This window comes from Lepidochelys olivacea (assembly GCF_965140295.1).
Source record: "Lepidochelys olivacea isolate rLepOli2 genome assembly, chromosome: 2".
Taxonomy (NCBI): domain Eukaryota; kingdom Metazoa; phylum Chordata; order Testudines; family Cheloniidae; genus Lepidochelys; species Lepidochelys olivacea.
The window spans coordinates 224,212,177-224,233,637 of record NC_140412.1 but is presented as its reverse complement, the minus strand read 5'-3'; the positions used below and the strand labels follow the sequence as shown (position 1 = coordinate 224,233,637).

General features: G+C 39.0%; 1 protein-coding gene across 1 annotated transcript in view; it reads right to left on the bottom strand.

Annotated features, from left to right (window-relative positions):
• The window catches only part of CALCR (calcitonin receptor), a 278,935-nt gene that overhangs the window by 135,830 nt on the left and 121,644 nt on the right, over positions 1-21,461 (bottom strand). The gene's annotated exons all lie outside the window — the stretch shown is intronic.

The following is a 21,461-nucleotide window of genomic DNA, read 5'->3' as shown; positions in this document are numbered from 1 at the left end:
ACGGTGAAGATGAGACAATGCCTTCTCAAATGGCTATTTAAATTTAAATACTCTTTAAGAATTAATAAGTTTTAAAATACTATTTTGAGAACTGAAAGCTTTTACTGCTGACATAAGGATGCTTGGGCTTATGTGAAGAAGAATTTCAACTCCTATTAAATCCTGATGAAGCTAAAAGGGATCTCAGAAAATGGACTAAGTAAAAGATAAATTCCAGCTCTAAAGATGTTCTAAGCTGTTCCCACCAGAAAGACAAAGGCAGTGTAACAATCAAGTTGAGCAAAAAATTACAGCTCTATTGCATATGTATTAACAGATTCTACATTCATGAACTGAAGACATTACCAAGACCAACCCACAAAGGTACTGAGCTAATAAAAGGATGACTACAGCTAATTTGAATCTAACCAAGCCTGAAAGAGGTGCATTTTTCTTCTCAATGAAATTCAAGGCAAGCGAACAGTATAAAACTCTGAATTAAGCACAAGTGCTCTACTCCTCTCTTCAACTTTACAGCAATTTGTCACAGTTCAGGGCAACTACATCTGTGTTTCCCTCTTGTTGTCCGGCAAGGGCACCAACTTTTAAACTCTCAGCTCCTCAGCCATCACCTGTCTTGGGAGGAAAAATACGTCTCCCTCCCATCCGACTGGGGTTTTTCCAGGCTGCACAGTTCCCTGCCTACACTATGAATTACCCTGCAAGTTAGACTGCCTAAGCAGGCCTGCTTTGTTTTCTCCTCAGACAGTGTAACTGTCCACAATTATAAGGTACCACACAGCTTCTCCTAAGCAAGCACATTTATTCTTAAGGTGAAAGCATATTAAAACAATAAAAGAACTGCAGGCCAATAAGCTTACCCAAGATGATCCCAACAAGGGCTCTGGTAGCAGTCACTTCTTCAAACCCCACACATGGGCTTTTCCCTGTGGTTACAAGCTCATAACACCTTTTGCTCAAGAACCACCATAAATCTGTAAGTCACTCCTTTATACAGTTTGTGCCTTTGATTTTGGGACCCTGGGAATAGGAAATCAGTAGATAATATGTTTCACCTCAGGGGTAACTTCAAAAGATAGGATCTGTATGTGGGAATTTGCATTCCCTTCCTCCTGAGTATTTCCAAGGAAATGCATCCAATTAAAAGTTCATTCTTGTCTGGCATATCATTTAAAAGAGTTCACTGAAGCTCATAACACTTCCCAGGATTTAGATTAGTCATGTCTCCCCCTAGATACTTCATATATAATCCCACAATAATACATAAACATTTGCATTTTTAATATAATATGCTCACTAGATACTTAAACAATTCAATAACATTTAACTTAATGCAATAATGTTTGTCCAGAATTTTGCAGGAAATTGCCATATCTGTCACATACACATCACAGTTCATCCTGCTCAATTCTCCCTTGCAAGCAAACAGCAGCTGTAAAACAATAGGTAGGAAGAACAAGAGAAGATACAATGCAGTACAAAAAGCAGCCATCATTCTGCAATATGATGACATCACCAAGACTACAGCATTGTCGGTGAGATAAAGTTGTAAGGCACTGGCAAGGAATTAGATTTAAATGTTTCTTGTAATGCTGAAATGCTATTGTAACTTAACACCATAACAGCTTCTCCTGTTAAATTCCAGATTGTTCAGATTATGTATTCCTGGAGAGGAAACATAGGCTAATCTTTGGTAAACAGAGAGAAATAGTGGGATTTAATTCAGATTTAAGAGTTTTGATATTCATTAATTTGCCTGTTTTAAGACAACTCCTTCAATGGCTCCTTCTGAACAATTCATGCAGTTTCATAGGATTTATTTACATTACATTATAAATTTTTAGATTATCCAGAATAAACCATACAGGATTCACCTGCTTTTAGACAAAATTATTTTGCCCATCTATAAAAGTTTTTTGCTATTTTTGATATACTAAGTCTCGACTCACTATTAATTTGGAGTAAAGTACTTTGGTTCCCTCCCAGAGTAGACATACTCTCAAAGGTGTAATCTCTGTTGAAAGTTCTCTACACAGAGACATACAGAAAAGAATGCAGCTGAAATAATCTTTGGGTTTTTTTTTGTGTTTTGTTTTATTTTTCTTTCTTTAATAGTAAAACAGTCGCAGTTAACAGTTGTGATTATTTTGCTTGTCTTTAACCATGATGTCCCCAAGGTATGGAACAAACTCCATGTGACTAAAATAGCGGGAGTCATATCTCTGAATTGGCATTAAGAGAGACAATTATTAGGGTTTGGCATCCTATTTCTTGTTTCTCTACACTATAAATTATAGAAGTTTTTGAGATAAAATGACTTGATGTTCAACATCTTGAAAGCCTTCCCTTTCTACCTCACAGAAGGGACAAGCTGGTTTGCATCTGCAGTGCTCAAGAGGTGACATGTTGGGTGATGACCACAAAAATAATCTTCAATAACAGTATATTGTCCACATATTTGTACTTGATCAGGAATGCCAAACAACTGAACCAAAGGAAACAATGGTGTAGTTAGATCAGAGGTTAAATGCTTACAATTTTTCCCTACAGCTTTTCCAAGGCATGTGTTTGTTCAAAATTGTATCATCAGAAAAGGCAGGTTTGTAGGTGAAATCTGCTTGCTTATGCAAGATTAGAAAAGATAAAGGATGTGTAGTTATATGTGTATATACACATACTTATGTGATTACTCTGTGCTATCCAGCAAACTGCCAGTCTTGCTTGTAATTCTCCATTCTTTCTTTTCTGTTCTTCATGTACCTCCTACTGCATTGGTGGGAACATGGTACACAGGAGACAAATATTTTTCCATATATGTAGCACAGTTATTTTTTTTTTAAATATGCTTTTATTGTTAAACAGCTAGCATCATGACAACATAGTACTAACAGAAAACTCAACAGAATGATATAGTTAGTGGAGACCATGTGAACAATTAATAGTGATTATAGTTAAAAAGCTAGTTTTTGACCAATAGGTGCCACAAAGTTATATCTATGATACCACCATTTCCACCTACATTTAGCACTGGAAAAAATTACATTATCGCACTGTGTGGTAACTGTTGATAAATCCTGTCTTTTAAAATGATTTCCTAGTGAGACTGTGGACACACTTTCTTACATGTTGAAAGAAGTATTTTTAAAAGATTTCATTCTCATCTCTCCTCCTAATTAAAAAGGCTGATTGTAACTACCTTTATATATCCACTTCCCCCTTTCTGCTTCCTATTTCCTCTGGTGGTTGTGCTAAAACATATTAGATTGTAAATGGGTAAGAATTATTTCCCAGACTAAATCTTCTACAATCTTTCTTGTTCTGCCCAGCAGTAACCACACCTCATAAAACTCCAGTACCTATTTTCATCTCTTTTTCAGACATCTTTTCCAAGAGCATTGTCTTCTATAAGCCAAGTAAGAAGGATTTTGATGTAAGACTGGGTTTTGGTTTTGTTAACCATACTAAAGCCCAATAATAAACTTTGCTAGGCACTTGCGTTAGAATCAATACAAGATTAAGGATGATGATCACAATAAATACAAAAGTATATGCAAGGGTACATCTCTCCAGTAGGAATTAGTTAATGGAGAGGAGCATAAACAATGGATGGGATCATCCCCTATAGACATACATGGAGAGGGGGAAACTTATGTTGAACTCCACCTCCTGTGGGGAAGGGAAGTGGGGAATCAGCCATCTCCATGTCGCTGTTTCCTGTCTGTGTGGTCAGGGATCAATGTGTGAGAACAGGTAACTTCAGTGGTGAAAAGCAGCAAGGGTGTGGGACTAGTGCTGTGTGTGCATCATCTCTGAACCAAGCCTATGAAGAACCTGCTTACATGTAGAGATTGGGTGTCCAGCAGCAGGGGCCAGCAGAGGAATTCCTGGCAGTGCAGCTACATTGGAGCTGTGCTCCCAGGGAACTGGAGGGAGGCAGCAGGGGCTCTCTGGCCTCCAGTGGACACCTAAGATCTGGTCTTGCAGGTGAACTCTCTGCTTATTCCAGAGGTTCAAATAGCCTGTGAAAACTCCATGAATTTGAAGTCATGCTCCTCTTATGCCTCCATCTGTGACTGAGACAAGGCAGGTGAGGTAATATCTTCTATTGTACCAACTTCTGTTGGTGAGAGAGACAAGCTTTCAGGCAGCTCTTCTTCAGCTCTGGGAAATGAACTCAGTGTCGCAGCTAGATACAAGTTACAACATTGCATGCATCTGTTTGTAAGTGTGACAAGCCGCCTTTATAGATAATAATGCCTGGTAACCTCTAGCTAGTCTACCATTTCTAAACAGTGAGTGCAGACAGGCTCACTCTTTGAACAGATCTCCCTTAATTTGCCAAATAGCAGTTGGTCATTATAAGAACTCATAACTCTGAGACACAGGAAGGGATGGTAACTCCTGGGCACTTCAGGCTTTTGTTACACAACTATTTTAGGTGGCTTTTTATTGCATTTTTCCCATATGTGCACCCACTTTTCCTCAGCAGATGCTTGTTCTAATAAACAGTCTCTCACTCACTTGGTGACCCTTATTATAATGGAGTTTTCTAAATTCTGATCTCCTTTGAATATCTAGTGACTCTTATGAAAACCCAAATGACTCTTTGTTTCTTTCTTATAAATGCCAGCTATTGTACACTGCAATGTTGTTGGATGTTGGACACCAAGTTTCCAGCACCAGGGGTGTGTGGTCGGGGCTTGCTGCACTCTTCCCTTCCTGCTGCAGATAAAGCCCTCTGCTTGGGTGGTGTGGCACATCCCCTTAAAGAAGTGAGTCTTGGAGTTAACACCCCTTTGAGATGGATGGGTCAGTTCATAACTGTCTGACAGATTGTACCAGGCTATCTGCAGACTCAGACATGATTGCATGTCTGATATTATGATTGCACTTGGGTCCTCTTTTCAAGCTCTCTCTGCAACCAAAGGGCTATAAACTTACACTCTTTTTAAAATGAAAACTCAGATTCTGATGTCATCTAGAACAGTCCATGAATATGTATTTGGTAAAGTTCATTATTAGTTATTAATCATAGACACACTCTTAAAGCACAATATTTTCTATTATAAAATAAACTTTTTATACTCTATTGGTTGTAATAATTACTCGTGAAACGCCAATGTGTTTTTATGTCTTTATTGGTTTGTTCATGAAGCATGGCTCATGATGTGTTCTGAGCTATGATTACTAGTTCTGCTGCCTACAACTGCACTACTAACAACACTCTTCTGTTGGTCCTGCAACTTTCTAGAGTTCCAGAACTGGATTTAAAGTAATAATCACATTGTCTTTGATCCTTATGTTAGTGTCTACAGCTGCAATACTAGACCAAACAGAATGTTCATTATGGGAAAGTGCTGCGTTAGCCACATAGTGTGGCATGTCCACCAAGTAATCTCACCACATGAAAGGAGTGTTCTATTCAGTCAAAAAAGGACTGAGAAGAATGGGAGAGGTTTCAGGAAAGACTCCTCACTGGTTTTGGAAAAAGAGAGTTTGTTGAGACATGAAGAAATGAGAAGAAAAGAATTTTGGAGAGAAATGCTGAATAAAAGTGTTTTGATCATTCATATATTCTGCCTATAATGCTGCTTTGTCCTGCAATACATTTACAGTATTGCTGGTTTTGTTTTAGTCCTTTTAGCTTTCCAGCCTGATCCTGCAGAGATTGAGCAGCCGGAAGAGCAGCAGCCCATGGTGAGGGCTGCCACACCATGGCAAGCCTCTTGGATGGAGGAAATGGCAAGGACAGCCTCCTTCGAGGGCTTTGACCTCCTTGCAGACAGACTCACTAAAGAGCTGTCTGCAGAAATCTTATCTGGGAGGAAGGGAACTCAGGGGAACACACCAACTGCGCACTGAGCTCCTGCATCCAGACACAACCACAACAGGAGAGGAACATCAGTCGTTACTATGACCCAGCAGCAGCATCCAGGATCCAGAATCTCTACTGGTCAAACCACCCTACGGCTATCAGAGAGATCCTCGATGGGCCCTCATCCTACTGCACAATCCCATCCGAGAGACTATTCTCATACTTCAAGGGGGTGTTTGACCATGTAGCTCAGAACAATGCTCAGTGTCCGGAGTGCCTTCATCCTCTACCTGGGTTGACTATGCAGAGGACCTGGAACAAGACTTTACCTCATGGGATTCATACATACATACCTGAGATTCTTTAAATGAAGATTTACTGCCCAAGCAGAGGGCCAAATCCACTGGTACTTGATTAGTTTTACTCAGTTTTTACTCAGGTAACACCCATTCACTTTCAGAGGAGTTTACTTGTGTAAGTGTTTCAGAGTTTGGCCAGGAAATAAGGTCCTTAACCTTCTCTTGTAAAAGCACCAGTCAAGCCAAAAGAACTCTGAAAAATATCTGTTGGGATACGTATCTTTAGTAGGATTAATATCTACCAAAGTTGCAAGAAAGCCAACATCTGCAAGTGTAATAGAATCCTTCCCAGGCCTCTTTAAGTAAATTGCATTCATGGAAAGCACTTACTCTCTTTGAAACTACTACTAATTTGGAAAATTAGCACATATTGTACAGTCTGTTGGACCGAACAAGGCTCAGTCAGTGAACTTGTTTTAGGAAGCTGAGATGGGTGAGATGGTACTTTAGCTTTCTGTTACAGAAAGAAGAAGACTATACTTGACAGAAAGGCAGCTACAGTCCAAGCAGATGGACATATATCAAATAACCAACTAAGGTTCCTTTGTATTTAGAACTTATATGGTAAATGACATGTTTTGTTGCCCTATTTTTCTTAAAGATGACTAGCTAAGGAGAGAAGACTGTTTTGCCATGAACCATAGGGCACACTCAACAAAACAACTAGTGGTAAATGTGCAAAGACATGCTCAAGGAATTCAATACTTGTCTCTCATGTATTTTGAAGGTATTCTTTGTCCTGCACAATACCTTATTGAATGTTTGTGATTAAAAGGAGTGATCATAAATAGGGCAAATTGTGAAGGGTGCACATTTTCATACTGAGCACGACTAGTACATAAGAGATTTTTTTGAAGACCAAAATTAAACTTATTTTGGGCAGCTTAATCTTTTGACACTGGAAATATGTACTCTAAATAAGAATTAATTACCTGAAAATCCTGTATATAGATGTGCCAGTATGACCAACAGGTTATCAGAAAAGGTGGTTGTTTTACAATGCAATAGCCCACAGGTAGTTTTCATGCAGGGAGGAAGATGAACTAGGCTCAGAGCAACCATGGATAATTCAGCAGTAAAGATCAATATGGAATATATTGCTAGCAAATAAAATTGTCACTTTTGAATTAGTTAGGAAACCATCTCTAATCTCAGCTGTTAGACAACTGCTTGTATAGTGGTTAAAAGAAAGACAAAGGAATCACGTACAGAAAGGAATTGACATATCAAAATGGTTTTGCCAACTGGGCAAACTGGCTGTAAAATTGACAGTATTTTTAAGGTCTGTGTTAGGAAATTTCCTCTGAAGTCTTTGGGTCCCCGTCCCCCCCCCCCCCAAAAAAAAAAAATCAGCCTGAGGAAGATTTAAAGCTTGTAAAATTTCAGTCCAAAAGGTGATTGCTTCACAGAGTTAAAAGTCTCTGAAAAGACAGGTTTATTATAGTGATGATTTTACCCTCCTAGGGACTGATTCTCCAGTGGTCTACACCTTATGTAGTCACTTACACTTGTCCAAAGTGAGTGCTAAGTGGGTATAAGATGCTATAATTCTGAATTTCTCAGGTATAAATGACTAAATAAGGTGCAAGGCAATGGATAAAGAGACATTATATTCTCATAATAATGAGTCTCTGGATTAAATATCACATATCAATTATCTCACATAAGAAGCAAGTTTATGTTAGAAAAGGATCAAAAACTTTAAGGAAATCCTTAAATAGAAATGTTTAAAGATTATTACTGCTAAAATTAACAGGTTTGCTTGACTAGTTAGTTTCTGTTGCTTTTTTTTTTTTGGATACTCCACCAAAAACACTCAATATTTAAATTTAAAATTTATCATTTTACTATGGAATAAGTTCATACAAATTTTGGGGAAAAAAAATTCAAATGAAAACAACTTATGTTAGAATATAGTGTGCATTTGCAGTGTGTAGTCCTATATTTTCACTATGGATTGTGTGTTATGCACAACTATACAATGTGTAATTGCATATGATCCATAATAAACTAGAGATAGTGGGCCAAATCATATGTGGTGACAACTCTGTTGTGTTTCATCCACTTACAATAGTCCTAAATTTGGGTCAGTATTCCAAGGGAGCTTTTATAATATATTATCTAAATGAGCAGTAAGCTCACAACCCTAATGGTTCACAGCAGAATTAGGTCAAAAGCTATAAACACCTAATACCACCAATGGAAGGTTTCCTTTACATTAATTTTTATATTGCTAATTCAAAATAAACCAAACTATATTATGGTACAACAGTAAGCAGTAAATATCCAAAGTATCATATAAAGATTTAGCATATGTCTTCATACCCAGGCTCTTACCTAGGCTTTAGCCTCGTCCTCATCCCCTATTGTCCACAAAGAAAAACCTCTGAGCTGGATTTGGAGGAGTTTTATTCCTAAACTAGTTTACATAGCTGGGGGTGAGGGTGAGAAGCTTTGCTCCAATTTAACTTGGGCTGGAACCCACCCACTTTGCAGTGAGGATGCAGGCAAAATAATTCAAGTTTTGACAGTCTCCAATGCTCTTCCTGTAATTCTTCCTGAACAACAAACAAGTTCTCCTACAATTGACTGGGAAAGAATCCTAGGGTGCCTCTGCACAAAGAATTGTGGGATATGATCAAGACACATACGAGTGTAGAAACAATGAGGACACAGTAACTCAGGTAGAGCTTTGCGCTCACAGCTGGGCTAAGCTAACCAGGTGCTAACCTTAGATCTAGGTGCCAGTGACCTGAGTTAATTGGGTAGGGCAGACATAGCCTTTCTTTTATTAAAGGATAATCAGGCAAAAATACTAATGATAAAAAAGAGAAAAAATATGAATGCCAGTAAAAATGTCATCAGTGTATAATGCCAAATATTTTGGAGTGGTAGAATAAAAGAAACAGTCAAAGTAGAAGAAGATGGTAGGACAGAAGATAGCAGTATTGTAGCAGGACCAGAGGAAGGAACATGACAGAGCATTTCTGTTGCTTTAAGAATGCTTAATGGAAAGAAAAGGGTTTTAGGTAGAACAATGTTGACCACTTATCACATGATAAATGAAAAACAAACACACTGAATGAATGCAAAAAAGATTACTAATTATTCCACAAGGCAATCTAATTCCTTGCCGCCTAGCATTACTGTGAAAGCTATGGTTTAAAAGCCACCATCACATTAATATAAATTAGCAAGAATGGGCTAAAATTCCAAAAGGCCTTCTTAAAAGTGCCTTCTATATTTGCAGGTACATATCTGGCAACGGTGCTTGCAAAAAAAGTAATTAGGTGTGCAATTAACTGATATGTGTGAAAATGTAAGTTGCGTATACCCAAAATATTGGGCCAGATCCTCAGCTGGTATAGATCATTGACTTCAGTGGAGTTACACAGAGTTATGATAGGTTAGGATTTGAATCACTATGTGCAAAAATTAAAGTGATCCTTTCAAAATATAGATCTATCTGTCTGAGGGCTTGCCTACACTTACTGGGGGATCAACGAGTGGCGGTCAATGCATCAGTGGTCGATTTAGCGGGTCTCGATTGCAGATCGCTCTCCTGTCGACTTCTATAGTCCACCAGAACGAGAAGAGTAGGGGGAGTCGGTGGTGGTAAGTAGATCTAAGCTATGTCGATTTGAGTTATGCTATTCACATAACACAAATTGCCACATATTTTAAAAAGAGACATGAGTTAAATAAAAATCACTAAATAAACCGTAATTGATATTCCAGTAAAGTTATTTTTATATTAAACCATCATTGATTCCAAGAGCTCATGCAGAATGCGACTTTCATGCCTGCTTTTGCAACTAACTTTTTACTGCTCTTGACGTATGTCCCAGGTTGAATGTACAGTACATTCCATACTACTGAATGTATTGCGGACATTCTAACATTTCATTGATGCACTAAAGGACCAACAGCAAAAGAGGTTAAGGCAGGCAATGAAAGCCAAGGGGGGATGTTTGAACTAAGTGTGTTTCTCCTTCCAGCTTCCAAAATCTTTCTGTACCACATTAACAGAATCTTTGTTTAATCAGAATTGAATGTAACATCACTCATTACACTGTGTGCTCTTTGATCAATGTACACGCATTCTTTGATTCCCACACATAGTGTCTTGTTGAATAGTACTAAGCAATGTTTTAATGGTGTGTTTTAGATGCCTCCAGTATTCACAGGATTACATATTGAAAGAAAAGAAAATGATACAATATTTATTTGCAGCTAAATCCTGAAATCCGTGCTCTGTTTCCACTCTCTTTTTACTCAGGGAATCTCCTATTGATCCTTTGTTTGTATACATATCATTTTATAGGTTGTTATTGAAAGCAAATAAATACTGCGGGGAAAAGATAGATATTATACTTTCCAGTTGTCTCTAATTCTTATATAATCAGACCAAGTGTGACAATCATTAGACTGGATTATAAACTAAATACCGCAACACATTTTGAAGTAACTTTTTTCTCATTTGGCAATGGAATAACCAGTGTTGCAGCTGAATCTGTGGTTGTTTCATCCTAATCCTGATGAAGGAACATTGAGATGAAATAGCAGCATTTTTGTTCCCAGAGGATATGTCTGATTTATACACAAATCTCACTAATAAGAAATGCAATGCTGCTTATAGTTTAATGTGAAAATATGCAGACAAAGATGCTATAACACTGACATGAAAGGTTACAACATCTGTTAACACACCAATACTGAAATAAATTAAAGATAAGGGGAAAAGTAGTAATTTGGAGCTGCTATCCATTTTTTATACATAGTTTTAAAACGGACTTTGTAATACTCTCTATGAAGAACATTGACATTAAACAGAATTAAGGAAATATGGGCCAGACAATTAAACAAGCCTCTCTCCAGAGCCTATTACAGATTAATTAACTACTTCCTGTCTTATCTCCGCCACCAGTAATTTTGATACTATTATTTTACAGGCTTAGATGGAATGTAACAGTTTCAATTAGGCCAATATCAGCACATTGCTTAACTTTCCATTAAACATTTATTACAATCCTTGAAGAGGAAGCTTGTTATTACAGTGCATTTTTTAATTCTGAAAGCACCAAAATGATGCTTTAATTAAAACCCCTATGCTTGACTAACATTTAGATATAAAGATTTTATGTGCATGGTAACTAAGAAGGAAATGTTCCACATCAATATAAAAGATTCTCATATTTGAATGAGAGTTTGAGGTTATAGTGGAAATACTAGAAAAAAGTTCTCAGCTTTCAGACTGCCATATTTTTCTCCATCCACACTCTACTTGTTGCAAATCTCTTAATGCCTGATCCTCAAAGTGCTAAGTGCTTCCTGCAAAGTACTGCATGTTCTCAGTTCCCTTCAACAAAAGAACTTCAAAAGCAGACTTCAACAAGAAATTGCAGAACTGGAATTAATTTGCAAACTTGACACCATCAAATTAGGCCTGAATAAAGACTGGAAGTGGCTAGGTCACTACAAAAAGTAATTTTCCCTCTGTTGATACTCACACCTTCTTGTCAACTGTTGGGAATGGGCCACATACACCCTGATTGAATTGGCCTCATTAGCACTGATCTGCCGCTTGGTAAGACAACTCCAATCTTTTCATGTGCTGTATATTTATACCTGCCTACTGTATTTTTCATTCCATGCATCTGATGAAGTGGGTTATAGCCCACGAAAGCTTATGCCCAAATAAATTTGTTAGTCTCTAAGGTGCCACAAGGACTCCTCATTGTTTTTGTTGATACATACTAACACAGCTACCCCTCTGAAATTAGTTCCCATTGACTTCAACAGGAGCTAAGGATGCACAAGATGTTGCAGTATTGGTTCCTTAGTGCTGGCATTTTACTACTCCCCAGTGATTTTCCTTTTACTGATTATACACATAAAGTGAACTTTTGAGGGAGCACTGGGGAGCTAATTACACTCCTGAAAAGAAAACAACAGAACTTGGGACTGGGGAGGGATATACTGGCACTGACATTGAAAATGGTACATTTTCAGATACTGAAAATGTATTAAAGCATAATGTATTGCCTCTCTTAGCTTTGTTGCTATTCCTTTTCTTATTAATATACAATTCTAATTAGCTCAATTCTCTCTCTCATTTTAACCCTATTCTTTTGCATATCAGTAATAATATTAGTTTAGTTCTGAAGTACATAATATAGGGCTATGAACATATATAGGGTACCTTTCCTCTGGGGTCAGAGGCAGCAGCTGACTGGCTGATTAGTCCCACACACTGCACCTGGGAAAAGACCTACAGCTTGTCGGGCTGATCCTCATAAAAAGAGAAGCAAGAAATAGAGAGAGTGAGCTGCAATGCCTACCAGACACTAGAGCTACTGATGGGAAGAACAGCTTCCAGAAACAAAATGGACAGAAGGGAGACTGTGGGAAGTCCTATTATCATTAAGGCTTTGAGGTAAGAATCAGGAACTTTTGGGTTGGGGAATTTATTGGGGGGAAGGGACAGATTTGGGGAAGTTTTGATCTTGTTTTGTTGAGGAGACTGAAATAATAATAAAAAGCCCTTCAACTGACCTTGCTGGAAATTACCTTCCCCCAGACTCAATGAGAAGGTTTCAGGCAGAATTCCACCAGGGAGGGTGCTGGCTTAGCAAGAGCAAGCTTGGGTCCAGCTGGAAGAGGGGGCTACAAGACAGGTCACAATCCTTTACAAGGACCTAATCTTGTCCTGTCCAAAGCACTGAGGGGGAGCAGAGACCCAGCATGGTGCAGCTTTAATTACAAGAATCCTACCAACTCAGGACAGTGGACACACTCTGGAGAGGAGCAGCATATTCCCTGCCTAGCACCCTTTGCATATTCAGGAACCTGTGATGGTTCAGGGGTCAGTGAAACCTCCAAAGTATTCAGAGGTATCATTAAATGTAGAGTAGCTGCTAAAGCCAACTTCCAGTGCACTTCTATGATGAGGTCTTCACTCTGAAGCAATATAGCAATGTCTGCACTGGCAATATGCTGTACCTGTGTTGCAGCTCATTCTGTTGAGGCAAAGTAAATTTATTTTTATGGCCCCTTTATAGTAGTTAAGATGAAGCCTAGAATCAGGCCTAAACTGTCTATATCTCTAGCCTATAAAAGGGTCCCTTGGCAGATCTTCATAAGAATGGCTTTATTGGGTTAGACCAATTGTCCACCTAGCCCGGTATGCTCTCTTCCGACGGTGGCCAATGCCAGACGTTCTGAGGGAATGAACAGAACAGGGCAATTATCCAGTGATCCAGACTCTGTCATCCAGTCCCAGCTTCAGTCAGTTGGAGGTTTATGGGCACCTGGAACATGGGGTTGAGCCCGTGATCATCTTGGCTAATAGCCTTGATGGACCTATCCTCCATGAACTTATTTTTTTAAACCTAGTTATACTTTTGGCCTTCACAACATTGCCTGGCAATGAGTTCCACAGGTTAACTGTGTGTTGTGTGAAGAAATATTCCTTTGTTTGTTTTAAACCATGGCCACTGGGAGCTGCGAGGGACCATGCCTGTGAATGGTCAACAAACAAAATGTCTTGTGGACCGCCTTTGGATTACCCTGATGGGCCGCATGCTGAAGATTGCAGATCCCTGACTTAAAATATTCATACATGATCAAAAGTTTCACATAGAAAAATAACACATTACCTCTGCCATAAATTCTATCCCCAGATAAAAGTGCCTTGAAATGGAAAGTACTTTGTGTAGCAAATATAGGATGGAAGGGAATCCTATTGAGATGAGAACTGGGATTCAAAGGAAGCTTTCAAAAACGTTGGAAAAAATGCAACACCCTTTACTCAACAGCCCCATCCCTCTTGATTCTAAGCATACAAGTTGTCTGCTCCCTTGATCTCAAGCACATGTGTAAGTTTCTGCAGGATTGGGGCCTTATGAAACATCAAGGCAATTATTCTGATGAATTTAACAGAATCTGGTTGAAAATATAGGATCCCAGGCTCTGAGGGAATGGGCTTTACTGTACTCAGGAGGACAGGTGGCACTGGGGGGAACCTCCCGCCTTTCCCCCCTCTACTCTATGGTTTGTTTAGTTTTCTGATGACCACCAAGGTTGCTGGTAGTGATTGCTCACATGCTACAGATAGCCTTTCCCTGTGGCTTGCCTTTCATTCTTGCTGGTGGGATCTTTGACCTTCCTCTGCAGTTTGGTTTAGACACATCTGATGTCAAAATAATTTCATTAATTGTAACCTAACTTTCTAGTTCAGGCAGTTTTTGAGAAATTTCAGCACAATTGTACAGTTATGTTTTCACAATCAATATACTGTAGACTGACAATGATTTGTCTAAAATGTATGGATCCTGTCAACTTAATCAAACAATTGTCTGAAATTGTTACTTACAATTATTACAAATAATGTGGATTATTTTGACAAAAGATTAGAGAATAAAGAATTGCTCTATTTTCAGTTTCTTTCCTCTATGCATTTGACATCACTTTGTGCATAATTAGTTTCACTGTTTCTCCTGTGTAATAACTTCCCTCTCTTTGGGTGGGTGTTTTGCAAAACAACAGGGGAGAGAAAAATATTTGTTTCCACATAAAACAACATGATTATAAAGCCACAAATTGGCAGGTGAATTAAGAGACAGGTTTAGCACTGGAAATTATATATGACTCATTTTTTTAAATCACACTTCAACTTGATAGAGTCCTTTTATCTCTATGCCCATATCTGACCGTGAGCGGTGCAGGGATGGTCTCTGTATGTAGGCAGGGTTCAGTTTGGATCGGCTCATTCAGAGCTCTTTGCAGGATCAGGGTATATGATACCAGCACACAAAACTGATGTTTTTACATAGGGAAAGCCTTCTAGAGCAGCGGTTCTCAAACTGTGGGTTGGGTTTCCAAAGTGGGTCGCGATCCCTTCTTAATAGGGTTGTCAGGGCTGTCATTAGATTTGCTGGAGCTGAAGGTCAAGCCATGCTGCCCAGGGCCAAAGCTGAAGCCTGAGGGCTTCAGCTCTGGGTGGAGGGGTCAGGTTACAGGCCCACTGCATGGGGCTGAAGCCTTTGGCTTTGCTGCCCCCCGCCCCACTGTGGTGGTGGGGCTCAGGCTTCAGCCCTGCTCCTGGGGTCATGTAGTGATTTTTGTTGCCAGAAGGGGGTTGCAGTGCAATGAAGTTTGAGAACCCCTGATCTAGAGTTTACTGCTTAGAAGTAAAAAGTCAATATTGTGTACTTTATTTCCAATTCCAGCATGGCAGAAGGAAGGGATAATTAGGCTTATGGGCTGTGAGATTGATAGTATTTAATTAGTACCTGCTAGACAGCCACCAGACTATCTTGGTGAAGCTAGATGTACCAGGGATATCTCAGACACATTGCTTTTAGCAAGATGCTATTAGATCTGTAAGACCTTGAAAGCTATTCTAGTTTACTCAGTTCTGCTCTAGTAAAGCCGCTATGCCTACGCTTTAGTAAAGCCAAAGGGTCTCTTGGGATAATTACATTTTCTGACATCTACACCAATTCAGAAACACTACCATTTTTGGTTCAGGAGACTTGTTTTAATAAGCCAGTTGATGGAGGAGTACTTTTCTGTATCCATGGACAACATTTCAAAGCTACCTTCTGCAACTGTAAAAATCTTTGGGCATCAATTGAAAGACCCATATTCTTATGCAGAAATGTTCATCTGCATGTACTAATACAGGTTTGCCTGGCATGAATGTGTGCAATAAATGTGAGTGTGGTGTGTGTGTGGAAGTCCAGGACAAGGGAAGCCTGTGTATTCTGTGATTCCATGGCTACAGAATCATCTGCAGAATCCACCTCTTCCACGGAATTCTGGCCAGAATATAAGTTTTCATTTTATATCAAAAACATTTCTAGTCATTCGGATTCTAAAGAAAATTTTCCAACTGTAACCAGAATGCAAACAGAGGGAGTAATGTCTGCCTGAATCTGCAGAAAGCCTCAAACAGTATTTCAAAGGGAAGTGTAAACAGCCCCTTCATCTTGCTGGGATGTTAAGCTTTCATTGTTAATAATCATTTTTAAAAATTATGATTAAATGATGGGGAGTGAAACAGCTTAACAGAGACATCCTCATATCACAATCCTAAACTGCCTCCCACACCTTCCCAGGTGGCAAAAGCCCCTACTTCATTCTTCCCAGTGAAGTATACTCCCCTTTTTTCCTCTGATAACTTTAACAATGCATTTTAGAGTACAAAATTCCATAGCACATGGAAATGAAAAATGTGGGACAACATAAAATTAATCATCAATTCACAGTGAAACTGGGAAAGTTGTCCTGATTGCATAATTCATTTTCATATTAACTAAATGGTCCAAAATCATAACTAGTGAAATAACGCACATCTTGCCTTTTCCCACTGATAATGATTTGATGTTGTGTTCTTCTGATCCCACCCATTTTTTGATTAGATCACACAGCATTCTAGCTGATACAAAACTAATACAAATCTAGCTTATGGATGGATCTGGAGATCTGCGTTTTCTTGAATATAGCCCCACACAAGAGGAGCTGAGTGTTGGTGCACAGGGAGTTGCAAGTCCTGGGCCTGGATAAATAACTCCAAATTTCAGAAATCAACAGTGCAGATGTGACAATATCACATAGGCATTAGTGACTTGACCTTTGCCAGGAAAGGTTAAGTGTACATGAAACAGATCAAAGCTGTGAGTGAAATGAATGACAGACTGCACAGTTATGTCAAGGACAAATCTTTCATTACCCTCGAGCTCAAGAAAAAGCCATTGTGTATTTCGTGCTGGACCTAATGATGATGCCGCATTAAGGAGTATAAACTCGGAGCCTATGCACAGGCTCCAGTTCAGCAAAGCACTTTAATAAATACTCAGCTTCAGCATATGCTTAAATCAATCCTTCTTCAGCAAAGCACTTAGCCATGTGCTCAACTGACATGCATGTACTTAGTCATTGGACCTTTGGCCAACTGAAAGGGCAGCAGTGCTAGGCTTAGAGGATCCATGCCCAGTGGGGACTGCTGCAAGGTGAAGCCCGTTGCATTTGCGATGGGAAAACTGAGGTGATCTCAGTGGGGAAACCCCATCAATAAGATAGAAAGGGGACCTTCACACTTGTAAGATTTGACCAGTTTGATTCCCCCACCCCGCTTTCTAATCAGCTTAAGAAATAGATAATAAATGAAACTATGGGATAGAATATTTCAGAACAATTAACTGAGCTTAAACTGCAGAAGCAGGAAAGAGACAATATTCCTCTTCTCTCCAGTCTCCCCACCAAAAGCTGTTCAACAGGATATCAAATTCTGAGCAGTAATAGTTTGCTCCCACACTCAGAGCTCGTCATAAGCAATATTTGTAGCACACTACATCATAGCAGTAGAACACACCAAGCAGAAAAGCCACAGAAAATCTTTTAGAAGGTTACTGGCGTTTGGAAAGGTGTAAATCACATCACAAGCAAATGAATAAAGAAAGCACTATATAATGAAAACAATATTTTTCATTTATTATCTGATGTGGCTATCTCAGTGGACGGACCATGACCCAGAAGATTTCCCTCCGCCTAAAATAGGCTTCAGAGGAAAGAGGGAGTGTTCCGGTACCACCCTCAAGCCCACCACTAGCAATCCACTCCATCAGTCAGTCAGTTTCTTGACCAAAACTGAGATAAATCCTGCAAAGTGCTGAGCACTAATGGGAGCTGAAGGAGTTCAGAACCTCACAAGATCAAGCTAATTAGCAGAAGACCTGTAGAATACAAGGCATTTTGTCATCTTAACTGAAGAAATCTTGAGATGGTGGTCAGTAGCTGGAGAGGTAAAGAAGAATACAGAGAAATGTGAAGATACACGTTTCCCAAGGTCGACTACATGGGTGTTCCCCACCAATAAAAACAGAATTTAAAAAACCCCAGTCTTTACTTCTGACAGGTTTCAGAGTAGCAGCCGTGTTAGTCTGTATTCACAAAAAGAAAAGGAGTACTAATGGCACTTTAGAGATTTAACCAATTTATTTGAGCATAAGCTTTCGTGAGCTACAGCTCACTTCATCGGATGCATTCAGTGGAAAATACAGTGAGGAGATTTATATCCACACAGAACAGGAAAAAATGGGTATTATCATGCATATTGTAAGGAGAGTGATCACTTAAAATGAGCTATTACCAGCAGAAGAGCTGGGGGGGGAGGAGAAAACCTTTTGTAGTGATAATCAAGATGGGCCATTGCCAGCAGTTAACAGGAACATCTGAGGAGCAGTGCAGGGGAGGGGGAATAGTTTTACTTTGTGTAATGACACATCCACTCCCAGTCTCTATTCAAGCCTAAGTTAATTGTATCCAGTTTGCAAATTAATTCCAATTCAGCAGTCTCTCGTTGGAGTCTGTTTTTGAAGTCTTTTTGTTGTAATATTGCGACCTTTAGGTCTGTAATCGAGTGACCGGAGAGATTGAAGTGTTCTCCAACTGGTTTATGAATGTTAATTCTTGACATCTGATTTGTGTCCATTTATTCTTTTACGTAGAGACTGTCCAGTTTGACCAATGTACATGGCAGAGGGGCATTGTTGGCACATGATGGCATATATCACATTGGTAGATGTGCAGGTGAAAGAGCCTCTGATAGTGTGGCTGATGTAGAAGTTACAAAGATCACTGATGTTCTAGTGTCAGTTTGTGTAATTCTGTTTGCAAGGGATAGGTTTACATTTAACTAAACCGATCTTAATATATGCAAGAAACAATTATTGTTGTGAGCAATAATAATTATAATCAGCCACTCTGCTCTTTCACTTTCTTTTTCTGGAATACATGCTAAAATGATTCCTGAATTTCTAATGAAGGAAAAGGACTCGAAGCTGTTACTGACAGTACACAAAAATAAAGAGTTGACAGTAAAATGTTTCAGAGTGGTTGTGATTTAAATATTATATTTAACAAAGCACACGGTATTTGAGTATTCATCTAAACAGCAGAAATGTAATCTCATTACTATATTGATTCTGAAACCAAATAAACAAAACATATTGCAGAGTTTCCAAGTAGCAGCAGCTAGAGGCCAATACTTATGTGCTACTAGTTACTATTAAAAATATTACAAACCAATTGTCCGACTACAAGAAAACAAATAGTAAAGAAAAAATGACTGTCTATACTATGTTAAGTCTGTTTCTTTTCTGCACTGATCCTAGCTTTCTAGATTCCAGCACTTACACGTAGATCCTGACACAAAAAGAGCTTGCATCAGCAAATCCATGAATGAGACAAAAATCAGGGTCTGCAGACTTGTGAACTGAACTTCCAGCATAGTCATTGTACACAGGACATCTTAGAGAGAATGACTCTGTACCCTGGTGGTTAGAACACTCATGTGGGAGATCCAGGATCCAGTCTCTCTACTCTAATGGGCTAAAAATTATGAAGGAACTCCTTCTCCATTTTGTGTGAACTCACATGCAGGGCCTGATCCAGTGGGTAAGCTCAGAGTACACCTGCCAGATCAGGCCCCACAGGTCAGTTAGGTGGAGGAATACCTATCTTCTTCTGGTTTGTGAGCCCACCTACAGGGTTCAGCAGCAGGTGAGCAGGGGGTTTGTGAATCCCAGTGGGGCCTGATTCTGGGATTTAGGCAGTCAAAGTGGTAGTTGGGCACCAAAATAGTTTTGTGAATCTAGCCCTTATTGTTTTTACCTCTTGTCTCTGATTGCTATGTACCTTGGAGGGAATAAATAATACTTTGTTTTGAAGAAGCTGTTTTAGGGTCACTTCAACCAGCTGCTGGTCAGAGAGTCTCAGATGAAAAGGACTGACAGGTGCCAAACCCAGTTGGTCCTGCCAGGTTACCACAGTTGGTAAATGGGGGAAGGGGTAAAAAAGGTGCTGCACCTAAGATACCTAGTCTAATAGCGGTAGGACTGCATCTCTCCACTAGAGAGGAATGAAGGCAGCAAAACCTGTCCCCAAAGTGGAGCACTTGAGCAGGACTAAGGTCTGGTCTACACTACACACCTAGATCGGTATAACTACATCATTCAGGGGTGGGGAAAAATCCATATCCCTGAACGACATACTTATACAGATATATACAACATACTTATACTCACCCACCATGTAGACAGCGCAATATTGGCAGTAGAGCTTCTCCTTCTGACATAGCTTCCCCCTTCTTGAGTATCTGGATTAACTAAACTGAGAGGAGAGCTCTCTCCTGTCAGCTTAGAGCATCTTCATTAAAGTGCCGCAGCTGCGCTGATGCAGGGTTTTAAGTGTAGATGTGCCCTAAGGAGCAAATCAAACATATCCAACTTTAGTTCAATTTCGGATATTACACTCTTCCTTGTGGTTAATAAAAAAGTTTAGTGCGCAATACCCTAAATTGAAGTGAAGTTGGATATGTTTGACTTGCTCCATTTTTTGCAAAAATGAAATACATCAATAATAGTGCTGCAATATATATTTGAAAAGGATATTTTAGGATCATTTGTCATCAACTCTTAAGACACTTAAGAGCTGATGACAAATAATTAGTAAAAGTCTTATAATTTGCAACCAAAAGTACAAGGTCTTTGGGAGCAGGGACTATGTCTTTCTACCTGTACAGTACTATGATTGAGCACAGTAAGATAATCTATATTACTTTGAAATTACAGAAAATGCCTTGTTATATCTAAATCACTGCTATACTTGTTTTGGAGTTAGTGAATAAAAGAAAAAAATTAGATTAATCCACAGAGGAATTTAAACTGCATTCTTATGGCAGGATAGAAATCCACATTTCAAGCAGCTTTTTATTAAATAAACCAATGTCTAATATGACATTTTAACTAAAGGAATAATGGCCTTTCACAAGACTGTCTGTCTGTTAGGCAACTTGATTATTAATCTGACATTCTTCCTTAGGTTGATCTCAGGTCAGTTGCATTGAAGCATTCAAGACTTCTGATTATTCCAGGTCATGATAAAGGTGTGTAATATGCTTGAAGTGTGTCCAATTTCCTGGGGGAAGTTCTTTTCTTTTTGCTTCCAAATGGATATATGAGAAGGGATCAATAATTGTTTTAAAAAAAAAACCCACTGAAATATTTAAAAATAGATTAACTCATAAGGGGAAGGACTTTAGTTCCATTTTAGTTTTGCTTTTAATTTTTGTATGTTATAATATCCTTGGTTTCTGGTCATTAAAAATATGCTCCATTAACCAATCACCAATAGGTGACTGCCTCAGAATGATAGGAGCTTATCAACCATCACTAGTTTGGAAGCTTATAGAAACTGTTTTGCCTATCTGGTACCATTCATGT